Source organism: Scomber japonicus, chromosome 6 (genome assembly GCF_027409825.1).
Source record: "Scomber japonicus isolate fScoJap1 chromosome 6, fScoJap1.pri, whole genome shotgun sequence".
Lineage (NCBI taxonomy): Eukaryota > Metazoa > Chordata > Actinopteri > Scombriformes > Scombridae > Scomber > Scomber japonicus.
This window is the reverse complement of record NC_070583.1, coordinates 19,210,072-19,229,209: the sequence shown is the minus strand read 5'-3', so window position 1 is coordinate 19,229,209 and position 19,138 is coordinate 19,210,072.

Genomic DNA, 19,138 nt, shown 5'->3' with positions numbered 1-19,138 from the left:
GTGGTACTCCGCTGCAGAATGAATATAGAGGAAACGCTGCGCCCAGTGTGATGTCAGCAGCAGGGCTGACTAAAGTAGTCGCTTTCACTTGAAACAGCCTGTTACACCTGAGCTAATGAAACTGAAGAAATATTTGTCAAATTGAGCTACCTTTGGTCACCATTGCAGTGTTTCCCACAGGACAGGCATCTATTTGTGGTGGTGTGGTCCTCAGCTCATTTTTGATTCTCCCCAAATGAGAAAATGATCACCCCCCCACCCCACCCCACAGTTTGTCACCGGCAACGTAAGGAACATCCTCAAAGCCACATAAACATTAGGGAAGACTAACTGCAGGCCAAACTTCAACATGGTTTTCAGCATATTTGAGGGTGACTTGTCTGTTTCAGCCAACATGAAGGATCGGAACTGCAGACACTTAAAACACGCTGTTCCGCTAACGGGACGGACCGGAAGTTGGGAGGTAGCGACACGTTCTTCTGAATGTTTTAAACATCAACCCTTAAACATATATATTCATGCCATACATTGTTAGAAAGCTTAGATTCTCCCGATTCATTCAAGACCACTCATGAATTATATGGTTGCTCACAGCTGTAATAGTATTAGCGGTTAGCTCGGCTAGCCACTCAGCTAAGTAAGAAAAGCTATAATGCCTACATACCTTCAAAGTCTTCTCTTTATCCACAACGATCATCTTATGACTCAGGGCTTTCTGTACAGCTCGCCAAGTATCCATTCTGGTGAAATATGTAATCCGTTTCCATAAAACCGAAATATTTTCCTCAATATGTCCATGTATTTAGTCCAACACGTAAGGAAACAGACACGGAACAAACCATATACGGTCCCTTTCACGTCACTTCCTGACCTACACGTGCATCTGTGGGACACGTGACTGTTTTGTTTACGTCCGTGAACTCCTCCTGTTTCATACACACCACACACCAGCAGATAGCCTCTAGCAAAGACATATGTCTGTCTGTCTGTCTGTCTGTCTATCTTCTTCTTCTTCTTCTTCTTCTGGCCGACCAGGTGAATTAAGTGCGTCTTCTTTGGTTTTATTGCCGCCACCTACTGCCCCGGAATTGTTACGACAAGCTACATTCACAGACAGAGTCCCGTTATTATGCTTTTATGAGCGAGGTCGAGCGAGCCAAAAGCCGAAAAATCTATTCGTGGCGGACGTAATTCTTTCGTGGCGGGCCGCCACGAAAGAATGAATGTGTGGGAAACACTGCATTGTAATGGAGTGATACCGGTTTGTTACTAAAATAATAAACAGCCAGTAATTTAAACGTGATAGTTGGTATGGACATTATTACTTGATTAAAAATTAATTAATCTAGCAAAAAGACGTCATGGTAAAGGAATTTTAATCAAAAGAAACCTTGGCCATGTGAAAAAAATAATAATTAAAAAATAATTAATTACATGCTGTGGAAAGCAACATATGGGCATCGTGATGCCATACAAGCACACTTTGGTGCTTGTGTATTATATAACAGATGTTGCCTTAATTGTGTCCACCCAACTTTATATGATTCCCTGCAAAACTGCCTGAATATTTATGGTAGCATTATATTTATAGCAGCATTATATAAATAGCAGTATACAGTATAGCAAGTGTAATTTTTTTTATGTATTTCAAATTTAATTTATCTCACCAAACTTTGTACAGAACCTGCTTTTGCCCTCACTCACATCTGATATATGAAGAAAGATGGCTTTCTATTTGCAATGATTGCATGTGGCCCCTGTTTTCATGAAAATCTTATCATCACAATGCAGCTGTCACCCGTCTTCTAAATAACCTGCCATCTCTCGAAAACAAACAATGCAAACGTGGGTTTTTAACTGACACAATCCCCACTGAAAAGACTCCGCTCCAACTCGTGTGACTAAAGTATTATCGACACACGGCATGGACGGTGATCTGTTCCAGTCACAGAGATGATTGAGGAATCATTGTCCACCTGAGTATTCAGACTCAGAGTTGATGCTGTCACTCACTGCCTGTCGCTGTCGATTACACATGGGTGTTGAGAAGTGTGAAAATCCAGATGTCCCATGTGGGGCTGGTATGCTCCTGCATGTCCTTGCCCAAAGTCAAGAAAGAACTGCAGCTGTCTGCTCCGATGCGATGGACGATTATTCTTTTCTCTCATACCTGTGGTTGTATTTAAAAAAAGGAGTCTCTGGACACACGCTAAACAGATTTTAATCAAGCCATAGGGGCCAGACAAGTGAGTTGAGTAATTTTATGAACTGCACTGTGACATCTCACATGTCTAATGCTTAGTCATCTGTCTTTGTAATACCTGCTGCTGCTGGCAGGCACTGAAGCGGACAGAATAATGAATAATGAGAACTTACAATATTTCATCTCGACACAATTTAGATGATGCTTCCTAACACACACACACACACACGTACACGCCCACACAGACACACACACTGTATATTTTTTAGAGAATTATTTTTCCTTCTGAGATGTTTTTTTAATGTTTTGGATTAACAGGCCTGAGAGGGATTTCAGGCTCTATTCTTCCTGGTAGATTCATTGAATCCAGCACTGCTGGTCCTCTGAGATATTGTGCTGGAGCTCAGAGGAAACGAGTCACACCCACAGGGCCCATATTACTATTAAAGACAGTGTTAGACTGAGGGACTGTTTTCATGTTTGTTTCTCCGAGGGCTAAAAGCATCTTCCTGCAGAACTACACAGGTCAGCAGGGGCTAAAGCCAGCTTTGCATTGAGAAAAGCACCTCAGGGAAGATTGGAAGCAGGGATATGTTGACACACAATTCAGCTCTCAAATGGAAGTATTCCATGTGGTGAATACAGAAATGCCAACACAGCAGACAATAGGGGCTATTCCTCTCTTTCTATTCATGCACATATCGCACTCCATTATACACAAGGACGGATAAGGGGTATAAGAAAATTCACACTGATAGCTGTTTAGAAAGAGACATTTTATTGATATACATGCTGAACTGTAAACTGTAAGCAGTGAAAGAAGAATCTGAATCAGTCTAACCCTAACATCCTATGACTAATTTCAGCAGGCAAGTGGCTCCCTCATTTTCGGAGAGTCTTGAATATTAAATAAATGGCAGCAATTAGTGAAAAGCCTTTAAACACAGACATATTATTTTCAGCAAGGTCGTATCCTTGCTGTCGTCGCATTGAACATAAGTGAAGGCCAGGGTTGAACTTGTAATTTAAATAGAAATTTGTGATTGCCTGTATCAGATCTGAACTGAGGCTTGACCACACTTTAAAAAATCAATGTGTACATTTTGTTTTATTCTTCTTCCCTTCTTGGTATTACAGAATGGTAAAAAATGGTTTGTATAATTTTGAGACACTAACAGAAGACTAGTCATGTATTTATATAAAACATATTTACCAGCCAGTTAGTGTGGAAGATAATTAAAATGTACATTCAGCATTACACTAATATGGATGTTAAATATTTGTCTTTTGTTTGTTTTGCATCTAATGAAAAAAATCAGACTGAACTGGATTGTCAGGATATACATTTTCCATTTAATGCTTCATGTACGTATGTTCATTTTAAAATTAGGGACCTCTGTTGCATTTTTTAGTAAGAGGAGATAATTACTACTTTTTAACATATAGCACACAACAGACTTTAATCAGTTTCTATCTATTTTACTGCACATGTTCATTCAGCATCTATGTCAACTTTTAAAATGCTACAATTCTGCAACTTTATTTCTTGTTTCTGAGCTAACACCAATTCAGTATCTGCTTTTGTTGAAATGTGTTGGAGAAACTTGACAATCTTTCCAAAATAGTTGCTCTATTTTTTTGTCAGCTTGAAAGTCAGAAGCAAATTCCTAGAGGTGGTGTCATCATCTGTTCAGGTATTTGGGGGTTTCATGTTTGATGCCTCAGTGATGGGGGAGAATTAATTATTTATTTATTGTACATCCTACTTCAGAGACCTTTCACTCTTGGCCCTGACATACAACAGCAAGTGACACAAAAATCCAGAAGCCAGATCTAATCACCAACAAAGCTGTAACTCTTGTTTTTTTTAACCAAAAACATTAAAGTTCTATGCGAATTTTCACAGGTTTACAACATAACTGAGCAGAGTTGTTTGAAATGTGGTTTACATCATCATTGATTAGCTGTTAGCTATCTTCAGGTGAGACGGCTGGTGGAGTGACAGCGTTGCCACTCTGTAGATCTCAGTCTCGAAGGACTATCACCGCTTTCCAGACACATCCTGATAGCATCTGTGTTCGTCTCTGGCCTACCACAGATCCCGACCTTCTATCAGATCCTCAGCCTAATCATACAGTCCTTCTGCCTTCAGCCCTCCAGCACTGGGTCCCACGAGGGCACTTTCACCGTGTTGAAGGGAAAACCGTTTAAAGCGCTTTCCATTTGCCCCCCTATAGGGAGGAGATTCTTCTTTGGGGAGGTCCCCTCACTATAATGGTCAATATATCTGTGGTGTGTGCTGCTGCTGATACTGAGTCTTGGTAAATTTCAAAATAATCATACAGTGGTGAAAATCTACAGAACCTGCACTGAAATGTTGGATTTCTTTTTGATTCCATGTAACTAAATCCCAAAAGTTTCCAGTGTGAGTCATGTGACTGTTTTAACATCCAAATGAAAGCAAATATTCTCAGGCCTAAACATACTGAGTCTATTGTGTGAGAACTGACTAGAGTTGTGTGTGGGATGTGTCCCCATGGCTCCAGCTCTTGATTTATTGGACTGGATGTATTGTCAGATACTAAATAAACTGACTATTTTTTGAGGCATGGGCCTGTACTTACCCTCAAAGAAAATGTATTTTCACTGTTATTATAGTGGTAATGCTTTGTGGTTGGAATGTTTGAGTTCTTTCAGTACGCTCAAGTCCAGACTTCTAAATATAGAGTTTTCCAGTAAACATTATTCCTGGTAAATTCATCCACTAAACCTCTCTCTGGCCTTATGAACCAACACCTTTTTCACAACACTTTATTTTAAAATACACACTCCAGATATCAGACGTATTATTGATTCAGAACATAGGATAAGAAAGATCTCAGCCTTCACCAAGTCGCTCCCATGATCTGATACTCCAAACTTTAGTCTCTTAGGTTTATCTAAATAGAAGCAATAGTATAACTGCAACCAACGCATTGTTATTTTTTTAAATGTGGGAGCAAACTTTGAAAGATACATAATTGTATCGATTGTAACTTAAAACAAATTTCCTGCATTTCCACACCACCCACCTTCACTAGTCTATATTAGTTAGGTTAAGGTGCTCTGAAAACCAATAATACACCAAGAATTGTGTATAAATGGGTGGATCAGTATAGGAAATGATTATGAGAAGAATGTAGTCTAAAATGATTGCAGTTTGCAGGCTACAAGGCCATAGCCAAGTCAGACAAGGACAAATAATTTATATAAATGTAATAGGCTTACACATCACAATATGATTTCCATAATTAAACCCCATTCAAATAATTTATTATTGGGAATCTAAAAAGCTTCAGAATGACAGAGACCCAGGGTGTAGAAGAGTAAGAAAAACTACATTATAAAAAATTACAATATATTCACTTATCATCCATGAGGGTGTGACGAGATCTCATGCAAAAAAAAGACGAACGGTTTTCTATCGCTCATTTGCACTTCATGTTTTCATTTTATAATGTCACTTCTGGATCATTAACCTTGTTGCAGCTTCTACCTGCTGAGAAGATCTCAGTCAGAAGTAGGAGATGAGGAGAGGAGCAGTGGTAAGTTGACCTGGTAGGAGGAGCGGGGGCAGCTGTGGAAGCCTAATGATGCAAAAAGTAAAACGAGTCACCACCAAATTATAACACAATTTATATGTTGTTTTACTTGTGTATTTATGTGATACAGGATTTGTGCAATTTACTTTTTTTTATTAGGAAAATGTTAAAATTTGTTAGCTGTAAAGTAGAAGCGTTATTACTACAGCTGTTTGACGCTCTGCACGTTAGATTTGCAGCTAACGTTAGCAGCGTGCTAACGTAACCTACAAAGTAGCTGCTGTGTAGTTGCTCGCTGTGTATCTGGTGTTTGTTCAGTGTTTTCAAAGTGTTTACAGTCATGAAGACATATAAACACAGGTTTGCTATCACACTAATCTCACATGAGATTGAGACGCGGTCTGGTGTTAGCCAGGCTGGCCACCTGTACTATCAGAGCAATAAATGCTATCAAACTGAAGCTTGCGCAGTGGTTACGTCCGTTACCATGACAATGCGCGTCCATGAACTTCGGGGGTGGAGCACGAAGGGGGGGTGGGGGGTTGTTTTGGTTTTCACTCAAATATCAACAACTTTTCTATTTGTTTTCCCCCACATCGCTTACTATACCTTTAATACCTAAATTATCCATCTATAAAGTATCTATCTATATGGAGAAACCTTTTACAGTGCTGCATACTGCATATGATAATTATATATTCAGAAAGTAGAACTGAAGTGATTAGTTAAAACATTTCAAAATGCATCTGCATTATTTCCATTTTGTGAATTTCAAATAAAAGAAAAGTCATATATTTCCTAATTGAAGTTTTCTTAAAAACATAGTTAAAAGCTTGTCTCGCTCTCATGAATCCAATATCGTGTCACGTCTCGTCTCGTGAGCTGAGTGTATCGTCACACCCCTAATCATCCACCAAAAAATGAACTTCCATGGCCTCTGTCATTTCTGAAAATGTCGACATGTCACAACTTGTGAACTCGGGAGCTTCTGACGTTGTTGTATTCTGAAATAGCGGTGTTCATATGGACTCTTATTGTGACATAGTAAACATAACCCCATTTGAAGGCAGGATAGTGCACGGGTTTTTAGTACTTAACATTTCAGCAGCAACGAGGCAAGCGCCTACAGCTACGGTTATGCCCGAGGGACCAACATGTGTCAGTCAGTCACCACCTGCAATTGTCACACAGCACATAAGTGAGTTTTCAATACAGTTTAAGGTTGTAATGCTTCTATTTTTATCGCTGGCAGCTAGTCTGGTGCCATATAAAATGTTACGCACCAGTACAGACCCAATGCGTATCAATCCCGCACTTTGGAGTTTATGCCAGCACTGTAGAGCCTGACAAAATCTCTCTTCATCTGCTTCCATCATTTTTTTTATAGTAGTAACATCAGTGGCAAAAGTCATGATATCAATGGAATTATAAATGTTATCCATATTTATAAAAATGCTTTAAACGATATGACTCGGTAATCAGTTTTTTAGTTTCACTTAATGCACACTCTATCTATTGTATCCAATTGATATGATCCAGCCAATTAACCACTAATGGACAACTTCTTGAAATGGTTCATGCTTTTAATTCGTTCTAATCAGTGTAGAGCCCTTTTACTGTGACATCCACTGTTGCGTTGCCTGAGCATTAAAGGTCATGAACTTTTTAAACAAATATTTTGACAGAAAAGAAGTGGAGCTCAAGGTTAGCTTGCTTGCATTTATATAGCTTTTATAGTTTTCAGTAGCATCTCCTGGTCTTTCTCAGTGGATGGAGTTTGTTCTGTTGCCATGGTGAAAAAATGAGAGCGCTGTAGTGAGCTGCAGTGAATGCTCCAGTAAAAGCTAGTACTGTATAATTTGACACGTTGCACTGTTGTTTGAATATATTTTAATGCAACATGTACACAGGATGACATAGAATATATGCAGAAATATAGTATGAATATATAAACTCATAATGTTTCACATTTTATATTCTATTATATTTTTTGTCAGTTGTCATGATGATAAAGTAAGGAACCATTTAAACTATAAATAGCTATGACTGTGTTTAGACTATGTTTCCTGCAGGAAAAGACTAAAGCAATTCTTTAGTCAAAACTTAATTAAACACTTTTCAAATCTAATTTAAACCACAGGTGCTCTGAAATTGCAGGCCAGTGTTTGAATTACAGGGGAGCCAGGTCAGGCTTATCTCCCCTAAAAGAAACCTGAGCCCCCCCTGGAAGCAGCAACATTTCTAATATTGCACTGAATTATATGATAAATATATCAATGTCCTGTCATTGATTATTTCAACTGTGTGTGCAAAAATGCAAACATATTTAGTCAGTGTCGACAAGGTTTGTAACTTGATTTATACACATGGTTTCTGCTGCTTTCATCTTGCTTTGTGTAATTATTGTATGTGAATTTGGTGTCAGATGAGTGATTCTCAACGAGTTTGTTGCAATCATGTCCATGCAGTGTTGAGTACTGGACTCAATCTCCAGTCAGCACAGTCCAGCAGCCCCTTTCATAACTTTTGTTGTGAATTAAAGAGTATCACTTTACTTCATTCACTATCACACACCTTAGGTTTCACAAAAAACCCACTATGCCTTCATGATTATTCCACATAATGACAAAGTTATCTGGAAACAGGCTGAATGTCTTCACTACAGTAAGTGGTGTGCCTAATTCATGTAGTCCTCTTATATTTGGGGTGGCAAATAATAATAAAGTCTCTCACTTATGACCAATGCATCACCTCCAAAAGACTGGCCTGACCACGGAATGAGCTTAACCTCTTAGGATTAACTAAACTCTGTATGTGAGCTATGCTTTTAACCCCTCCCCTCAAAAACTCCCCAATAAAAGGCCACAGTATAATTCGAACACTGCTGACCTGTCATGACTCATTAAAAAGATAAATGAGAACCCCGAAGAGAGCAGATACAGTATCTTTGTAAATTAAATTGTTCACACTCACTCTCTGCACACTCACAGAAAATAGCATTAGCAGATGTGAAGCTCTTATGTTAACTTTTTACTGCAGCATTCACTGTTTGGTCAGAAATGGGGCCGCTTGTTCAGCAAATGTACCAGTCCAGCACCATTGATGACGATCAATGTTGTAATGACAGCTAATGATTAAGCTGTCCAATCCTGCTGTTTCACTAGTAAATTACAATGGTTAGAGTCAGCCTTAAAGTTGTGAAGAGAATGGGGGGGGGGACTACTTTTGATTTGGCTTTCTGGGCCAAGTGACAACTGCAGCTGTAGCTCTTCTAGTGGCTGCTAAATGCTGACGCCAGGAAAACTGTACTAAAGTCAAATGACAAAAAACCTCCATCTCCTCTCCTGAAATATGAAATCAATGTATTTTTAACGTAATGTTAGCGCCTCAATTGCTTTTTCTCTAATATTCTTCACTGCATTGAGTGAAAGACTGTCCTCAATTAACATGAGGAAAGGACTCTCAGTTTACCTTTTGAGGGACTTTCCAAACCAAAGTAGAATACATATGTATATTCTTGAGGTTTATGTTTTTATGTGACGTTACTGGGCATAGAAATAGCAATAACACATGGTTAAACACAAGATTTCTTCATTTTTGTCAATTTTGTACATGTACTAATCTGGTTTAATGTTATTCACTGAGTTTTATTGTAGTCTATTCATGGTAAGGTTATTGAATAGCTACACTGCTTAAGCTGATGTTAGTTGAAGCTTCACACATGTGTCATAGGTCTGGACTTTCCACTTGCATGTAAACTAGCTACCTCTTTTTTAACCAGGCACCTTTATTCTACACGCTCTCTTAAACACAGACACATGCCCAGAGGAAAGTCAAAGTTCCTGCTTTATATGCACTTTATAGACTCGTTAGTTTCTGACCTGGGTGGCAGGACAAAGAAACACACACACACACACTCTCTCTCTCTCTCTCTCTCTCTCTCTCACACTATACACACTGTGCGGTCCTGGCAGTCATCTTTGATTCCGCCATCTCGTTTTATATTATATATTATTATATATATATTGTTTTATAGTTTTCCTTTGTTTACATTGCCATGTTTTGTTTAGTTGCCATTTTTGAGTCCAAGTCAACCATTTTTGTTTTAGTCTTAAGTTTTTGCCAAGATTTCAGTTCAACTTTGGTTATATTTTTACATAAAATGATTTTGAATATACACACTGTCCATTTAATGTTGTATAAAAATGAATATTTCTGATGTCTATGCCATTTAACTCCTAAATCCTTCAATCTTTACTAGCTATTCCTATGGTAATTTTGGTTGTAGTTATTAAGTTAATTATTAATCAGAGTCCAAAATTAATAGATTAGTATTTTATATAATCAGTGACTTGGTTGGACTCTTCCCTTCTTTAAGGATGGTGCCCTGAGGTGGATTAAATGTAAATTAAGTTGTATTACATTATATGATTATTAATTATATCTCATTATTAATAATCATTTTTGATAGGCGAATTTAATCGAAATGTTCCACAAAAATGGTGTGTGATCCCTACAAAAGCATACTTAAGGCACTCGGTATATGAAAATAAATTGAAAAATAAAAAACTGGGAGAGGAATAAAGGACCCGCTCGCAGCTGGAAGAAATTAATAATTAAATTGTTGTAACTTTTGAAAACAAAATGATAAATATCATGTTTTTGAAAAAAAAAAAAAGTTTGATTGGCATTTTATTACTGCAGTTTCATTAGTTTCGGGCCAAAATGATGTGTACGTTTCTGTTATTATGAAACAGTTAAGCATGTTGACTTCTTTTATAGCAACTGTAAAACAGTGTACTGCAAAGATTAGTCTATGGTGAGTATAGTATGTAGTGTGGAATTGAGACGCAGATGGTGTTTAGTGCTAATTAGCAAATGTTTGATGATGATGATAAAATTATATTGGCTATACATCAACATTTTAGCATTTTCATTTTGTGAACGTTAATGTTGTGACTGTGGATGTCAGTTAACCAGACAACTTGAGAGCACATATGATAAATTATCACTTTGGGTAACTGCTAATTCAAAAGTCACAAGATTTGCATGAACATTCAGTCCTCTCTTTAAAAAAAAAAAAAAAATCCCAACAGACATCAGTGTAATTATGGCAACTGGTAACCATGTGAAGAGGAACATCATATAAGCTGTCTCACTGGACTGTACAAAGAAATAAAAACAAAACCTTGCATGATGTGCTGCAGAGAGGAAAGAAATAACACATTGACGTTCAAAGTCAGTGTTTCAAGAAGCCTGGACAGCGTCTGTACAAAAGGGCTGTTCAGTTTGGTGTGTAGATTACAGCAGGAATTGAAATGGTTGTCAAAACAATATTTTTCTGAAGCAGCTTGATTGGGTGGAAAGAGGTTAGAGAAGACACACACACACACATACACGCACACACACAAAGGAAACACAGGTAGTCATCACCCACACAAACACACACTCACGTACGCACAATCATACCGACAATCTGTGCTGTGACATCAGCTTGCCAGCATGTCTCAAAGGCCAAATTATGCCCTTGTGGAGGGGTGGGGGTGTGAAAAAAAATACTCAAATGCATAATTTAAGAGTATCCTTTATATAAAGGATACACTTTATCCTTTTTATAAAGGATACTCTTTTGTTCAAAGTAACTGGCACTCCAAAAATCATACATATAATCACTTGGGTTCCTCTGTAGCACACAGCAGTGCACGCAGAAACAGTAGAAACCAGCTACGAAGGAATTGATGAAAACCACAGTCATAAAAGGTCTCTTGATAGTTGGAGTGTTGAAGTGTCAGGTGAGGTTTTTAAACTGGAGGGTGAATATATTCAATATGCAAGCTGTACTCTGCAGACCACTGGAAAGCTATACATTTACATTCAACATTCATATTATGACAACCATATTAGCGCATGCATAATGTAGTGCTAAAACAATCAATTAGTTGAAAGTTAACCAGCTACAGTTTTTATGATCGGTTAATACCTTTAGTTCATTCATCAAACAATAATACCAGCTTACTAACAAGCTCACAATACCAATGCTAACATGCTGATGTTTAGCATGTTCACCATCATATTTTAACATGCTAACATTTACTAATTAGCACGTAACACAAAGCAAAGTTCTTCTGATAGGAATGTCATTATAAGGTATTTAAACCAAAATTAGACAAATACATTTATTTTTTGATCCATTTCCAACTTTTTAGATGTCAGGATTTGGTGATTTTCTCTCTTTTATTTATTTACTTATTATTTAATTTATTTTGCTTTTAGCTTGGTTTGAACAAAAGAAGCTAGTTTAACATGTCAGCTGTTGTGCTGGACATTTTTGTACAATTTCCTGACATTTATACTGACAGTCAATCCATACAACATACATCAAATAAATGTTGGATTTATCGATAATGAAAATACATATGTGCAAATACATAATTTTGATGTCATCTTCAAATTTTTTATCAGTATGCAGCTATGGACACATATCAAATATATGACTTACTTGGAAGTGCTGCAGTCAGACATCAGAGGCTATGCTAACCGGGCAGCTGCATTTCACTACACTCCACCACACACCAGTCAGGTTTCAGGATGTTGAGGTGCTGATCTCCATCTCAACTGTGTCACACTGAAGCTCACGGTCCATTGAAACCAAATGGACACCCATCATATGCAAGTGTAAAGAGGGTAGCAGCTTCTCCGAGTGAGGGAGCTCAAGTATCTCTATTTACAGGACTGTGCAATGATAAAAAAGGACCGTGAGATTTAGCAGCAGTTTTGCACATCTGTTGCAGACTTTATTTTAGATGGAGGTTATGAAGGCAGCTATAAGCAAACTTTATCAGACAAGTAATGCTTCAGACTAAATCAGTTAAATAAGAATGGGCTTAAAAAAAAAAATATGTAAGATGAAGAATCAATATCAAAATGGCTAATCATCTCTATTAGATGTTGTCAGATGGTGTCATTCTAACGGGCACTGCATGATCAATGGATTTTTGTCATAATCAGCATCACGCTTCTAGCTAAAACGTGTTCATTTTTACCTTCAATGAATGAAAAGACTATTGATCTGTGAGTGCCGCTGTTGTGTTTGTTCTTTACTACAACTGTGCACCCGGTATATACTGTAGTGTTCAACATTTGGAGCTGTGTGTGCTGCTACTGGTGGTATGAACACAGTCTGCTGGTGTAGAAAAAGTGCAGGCATCTGTGTTTCTTTTAATCATGAATTATGCAGTAAGTTTTTGTTATTGTAAGTAGGGCCAATACTTGCATGTGTTTGAGCCAAGATTGTCGAATTGACCCAGTAGTACTTTTCTAGAGGGTCACTGCTCCATTCAAAGGGGACGATAAACAAACTGTGCAAAATATTAAAGTAATATGAGAATTATTATTATTATTCTTATTATTGTTATACAAAAACAAGCTCATGTCAAGCACAGCACTCACTTCCATGAACTAGCTCATTCAAGCTTGTGATCCCTTTCCCTACAATCTGCTAGCAAATGACAACTAGTCCTACCATCACTGCAAAGGCGGGAAATCTCAATCTAAGCTCTTCTCCCCTTTGACCTCTCAGTGATGGAACAAGTTGCCTTCAAAAATCACTTGCAAGAATACTTGCATACTTAATATGCTCATTTTCCATCTCTCAGTCTTTCTCAGACTCTCTCTCTCTCTCTCTCTCTCTCTCTCTCTCTCATGAAAAAGAAAAAAAAGTTTTTCCTCCAATGCACGTATATATTACTTCAAGCACCTGTGATCCTTGTTGCACTTGTTTCAGGTTGAATGTGGAGCTGAACGTTGAGGCACTTATTCACAATGGGTTCTCGTTGATCCGCTGCAACTTGGCTTGTTCTTTTATTATTGCCAGATGAATAAATGTGAGTATAACTTATTTTAGACACATCATTTTGTTTCCTTTTTGAATATTCACCATAACTCTAACATTACTTTGACTACTTAACATTAGTTTTTCATGATTCTGACCATTACATTTAAGAGTGGATTATATTCTGTGGTGAATATATAGTTGCCTGGTTGAAATTCACATCTGACATCTGTCTTAATCGATCAGTCCTGAATGTCCAAAGATCCTGTTTAAAGTGTTTGAAATGAGGTTCATTGTAAGAAAAATGCTTATACTGTATATCTTTGCTGAAAGAACACATTGTATCAAGTCACACTGCCTTATTAGTCAAGGACATGTAGCTTGTGTGTTTCTCGTCACTTCATTATTTTCTTCATTACTGCATATGGTGTTTTTTGTTTCCTGCATGGGGAGACCAGTCCTGGAACCACATCCAAATAAGGACCCCCCCCCCCGTTGAATGATTTTGTATTATTGGTATTCCAACAACTCTGTGCCATCTTGAAGAGAATTTTCGTAACATTCATGTAATCTTGTTCAAAGTATGACGGACTCTGAATATTGCCTACTATCTGCTAGCATTAGCTGTCATTCAGTATTCAAAAGCGATCCAGCTACATGCAGGACATGTAAATGCTGTGTGCAGTCAGTTCAAGGCAGCTTTTCACTGACAGACTCATCACTCTGTTGCACTTTTTGAACACCAAAAAGAAGCAATCCTCGTTAACTCTATTCAAATCTAAAAGCACAGGGTGAGTTTTTTTGCTCCCTAACAATCACTTTGCAATTCAGCTTTACAAAGAAAATCTATACAGCTCATCCAACCTAAAAAAAAAAAGAAGAGAAACACACCTTTGATTCTGACCCTGATTTTATAGAGGACAAATGGGTGCAGGGGGGTTGTGGTGACAAGGATGTTTTATGTTTTAAATTGTGCTCTGGACAAAACTCTTCAAACAGTATGTAAGCCTCAGATTCTTAAGTTGTTTTTTGTGTTGTTTGTGTGTGTTTAATTCTTTTAGAGCAGAATAATTACTGCACTGGTTGATGGACAGTAAATGCACCTGCAATTATTCTGATAATTGATTATCAGGGCTGAAAGCGCTTCCATGAGAGAGTGCAAAGTCATTACTAAGAGGAGGAGGGGACATTTCTCTTCGTTTGCTAACATTAAAATTAGAGTTAAACTTTGCTGTCAGCTTCCCAACTCATTTTATAAAAGACCAGAGAGGGAGCGCTGGTAGTGAGAAAGTCTGAATCAGACGTTATCAAACATTATTTTCTGATACTGTCACAGTTGTTACGTTCTACAGCATAAAGGAGCGCGCCCACACTTCCACTCAGCCCTGCAGCAGTGTTTTGCACCACCTGTTTTGATCTGAATAAGGCCTAAATGTGTTAAAAGCAAATCACATTGTCACAGCACAGGCAGTAAAATGTTTTTGTTGTTAGACCTGTGGGATATCAGCTTCTAAAAGTCCACAACATACGCTAAATGCCTTGATTACAAAAAAAAAACAAAAAGAAGACAGCTCAGCCTGACTTCCTGCAGTTGTTTCACTCTTCCCCCGCAGCGTCTCCTGCACTTGCTGTATGCTTGTGCCACCAGCTGATGTTAACTTCAGTACATTTAGGTTAACAAATAGACACAAACAGACATTAAACAGAAATACTTGAAAGATGAGGGTTATCTTTATTCCAACTAGAAACAGCACACTCGTCTTCTGCGCACTTACCCTCTGCCGTCAGACTGCCAAATATAATGCAAGACCCACCTTCTTGAGGTTGGCAACCGATCAAAACACAGATGATAACGTGTAAGTTGCACCAATTCTCACCAGTATCATCTCATTTTTATACAAGTGATACTTAGACCACCTGAATAATTTGAATGATGCTATAATCACATCAAATAATACATGTAGGGGCTTTTAATTTATGATAATGGAGCACCGTCATGATAATAGTGAATGTGATGGAACATCTAAGGGACTGATTTTTTGAGGATCTCTTACAGCATATTTGTTCTGAACTGAACTCATTGAGTCATATTTTGAAGAGATTGTTCCCCTTCTATCTCTCTTTTGTGATTTTTTTGTCCTAATAAATAGACACTTTGTTCCACTTTTGTCCTGAAATAAGATAGAATTAGACAAGCACTTTGCAATGAATCTTGATTACATACCTCTCTACATGTAATCTTTTGTTCGATGTAGTTGTTATGAACCTCTTATCCGAAACGATGCTTGGAAATAACTTTGTCATATTATAAATAAATCATGCCTTTTTAAAGCTTTGCAATGGATCAATTCTGAGTGCATCTCTGCAGGTTTAGGTATGTGCCAGACATACTAAAATGCCTCCATTTGTAGCATCCTGGAGAACAAAACTATGAGTGCCAGTGTTGAAAATAATATGTTTGGCTCTCATCGTTTCAGCCATAATTCAGGCTGTCCTCGCACTTTTCAGCAGCTTTACCACACATCCAACTATACTGCTGAGATTCTACTTGGAGGTCAATCTGTAATGCAGACTGACCAGCGGTGATGCGGGGCTCGGGTTTAGGTTCAAGCCATTTTGCCAGGGTCCTGCTGGGTCAGCTCAAAGAGAAGCCAGAGAGAACCTGTAATCCTGGAGAGCACCCGTTGGCCTCCATGTCAACAATCACAACACACAGGGGTTTATCTCTCTGCATGAGTGGATGGCAGTGATTGGGTCTGCTTCAGTGAGTATTATCTCAGCCAGCTCAACCTCTCTTGAGGGGAAATGCGCCTCCTTATTAGAAATACAATCAACAAGCGAACACAACAATCCACAGGCATGTCCATTATCGGCTCTCCCATACATGTAATTGGTCTCGTCTGCCTCAGAATCTCAGAGAATCTGTCAAGACTTAGCTCTTTGTGTTAATCTTGAAGAAAACAAAGAGGCATGGCCAGCACTAGCGGAGGAGTTGAGAGAGAAAAGTTTGAAGAAGCACCGGCTTCATTCAAATCTCCGGTGTGGGTCAATTTCGGTTTCACCGTTGAATACATGCGGGTGTCTAGTGAGTGAGCACAACGTCCTTATAGCTGTGTTGCTTATTAGACCAATCCCCCCACTGGACCGACACCGATCGCGCACCCCCTTACCCAAACCAGTGTAATTTTTTATACATATTTTATACTGTATAGCATACAAGAAGTCAAGGAATAATAGGCAGTTTAGCATTGAAAGTGTTGTGTTTGGTAACTGTTAACTTGAAAGGAAAGTGTTATATTATTCAGTACACCAGTGATACTGGAATTTGTTTACTGTGAAATGCAGTTTTTGCTGTCAAGAAAAATAAAGAGATAATTTTGGGAGAAAAAAGTTGTTCTCTTTACGCACAAAACACGTACCGAAACCGTGGCCCAAAAACCGAGGTACGGACTGTACCGTGGGTCACCTGTACCGTTGCACCCCTAATTCAAAGACTTTTAAAACTTCATTAAATCAGTTGTTGTAGCTCACTAATCACCCACTTTATATAAGGTAGAGATTTCCATGTCAATTATTTGTGCTGTTACTGAAAATGACTCTTGCATATTCATTCATTGCTTCTTCTTCTTATTATTGATAAAGAGCTAAATCTTCTCTGCTTCACCCAAAAAAAATTTAAATGGGCATAAACTCACATAAAAAGACAACACCCACAATGCAAATTAATTTAGAGAACACATAATACAGCCAGATGAAAGGTACCTGCCATCATAGTAATAGCTGTATTTTGAAACACAATGCATTGGAAGCAGAATGAGCACAGATGAGACTGTGTTGACACCTGATAGCAGTGTCTGCTCCACTGCCAATAAAAGCTCAGACTAAGCAGTGGTAACCTATTTTCGCAAACTGCTCAGCTTCCTTGAAAGCTCTATCCTCTCCATTAGCCTAAGTACGGATAACCTGTAACCACATTTGCATGCAGTGATGTAACTAGAGAGAGAGGGGGAGAGGAGATCGTCGGGGGGGGGGGGACAATACACAAATGGCCATGTGTAGGAATGTCATGCCTACTGTCTGCAAGACTCCAAAAGGGAAGTCCTAACTCTCTCCAAGATCACTTCCTCTGTCCTGTCTGCCTGGGCTGTAATAACCATCAGATCAGCCCTCCTTTGTATCCTGCAGTCTGTTCAAGCCACAAATAGCTAGCAGCTGGATTGAGGAATTGCTATGAAAGCCAGCTATCTTGGAAACTATGCCTACATTTCTCAAATGCAAAAAAGTATGTATTACTAATTGCAAAAGGGATTGATACTCTACTAAGCACTTCAGCAGCACAGTGTGAAACTGTAGCTTACATCTCCTCCAGCAGAGTGCTGTGTGCGCGTCCATAGCAGCTGTTACTAACCAATTTCATCCTGCAACTTATGGAAGAAACCAATAGTAAAGGGGTATGTGACTTTTTGAAGTATGATCTATGACAGAGTACATTTGACACATACTAAATAATATATAAACAGTAAAAAAAAAAATCCAGATATCCAAAACCCAGTTGAATGAGCATGACATGTCTGAGTATGACAACTGAGAAATGTGGAGAGAAAGATGGAGAAAATGTGATACCATTATGCTCTAGATTGCAACTGCATTTGAGATTCACTGACTACACTTGTGATTTCTTGGGTATCAGCTGGGACCTATAATGTTTACTGCTGATGCGATTTGAGGATCCCCGTCATACAAAACGACGCAGGCTCCAGCAGAATGAAAAGTTGGTGCATTGATCAAAAATAGATAAATAAAAGATGCACTCATAAATACTAAATCAACTATAAAATGATTTCTTTGCTTGTCAGTGAGCAGGGGCGACGCTGTCGCTGCTGAGCTCTGTGGCAAGTTTTTCAAAAACAGGTGCGTTGAAGCGCTCTCGAAGCCCCTCTGACAGGAAAGAGAATCCATGCAAACATGCTTACAAAGAGTAGATTTACAATAAACAGTGGGTTGGGACCTGTCAACCTGGAAGTAATTATAGATGGAAATCAAATGTTTAGCCCATCTGCTGTGCAGGGTTGTTAAGATTACTTACAGGTGTCGGATCCAATCCTTTCTCTCGATTTTTAAAGAGGAGCTGTTATATGGGCTTAACGAGACTGTGTGTCTGATGCAAAGCAGGCAAAATGAATTGTGTTCATTTGCATTGAAGAGTAATTCAGTATCTTTTTAAATGTTACTTTTTTAGATATTGCAGTCCATGTAACCCATAGCTGTTTAACAACATTTCTTATAAACCTGGTTTTGACCTGATGACACGTTTTACAATCTGAAGACCATGACACAGAAGTTCTGTTTCAGGGCTCAGAAACCTCAGCTGTAAAACGTAGTATAGTTTACTACTTCCAAGTCCCAGATAAGCCTATCTGGATTTATTTTACTAGAGTTTGTTAGTAAGAGAGTTCAGTGACCCTTCTAAGACAGTTGTGAAATATTTCCTTATTTGATGTACTAACAGTGCTTTGTGGTCAA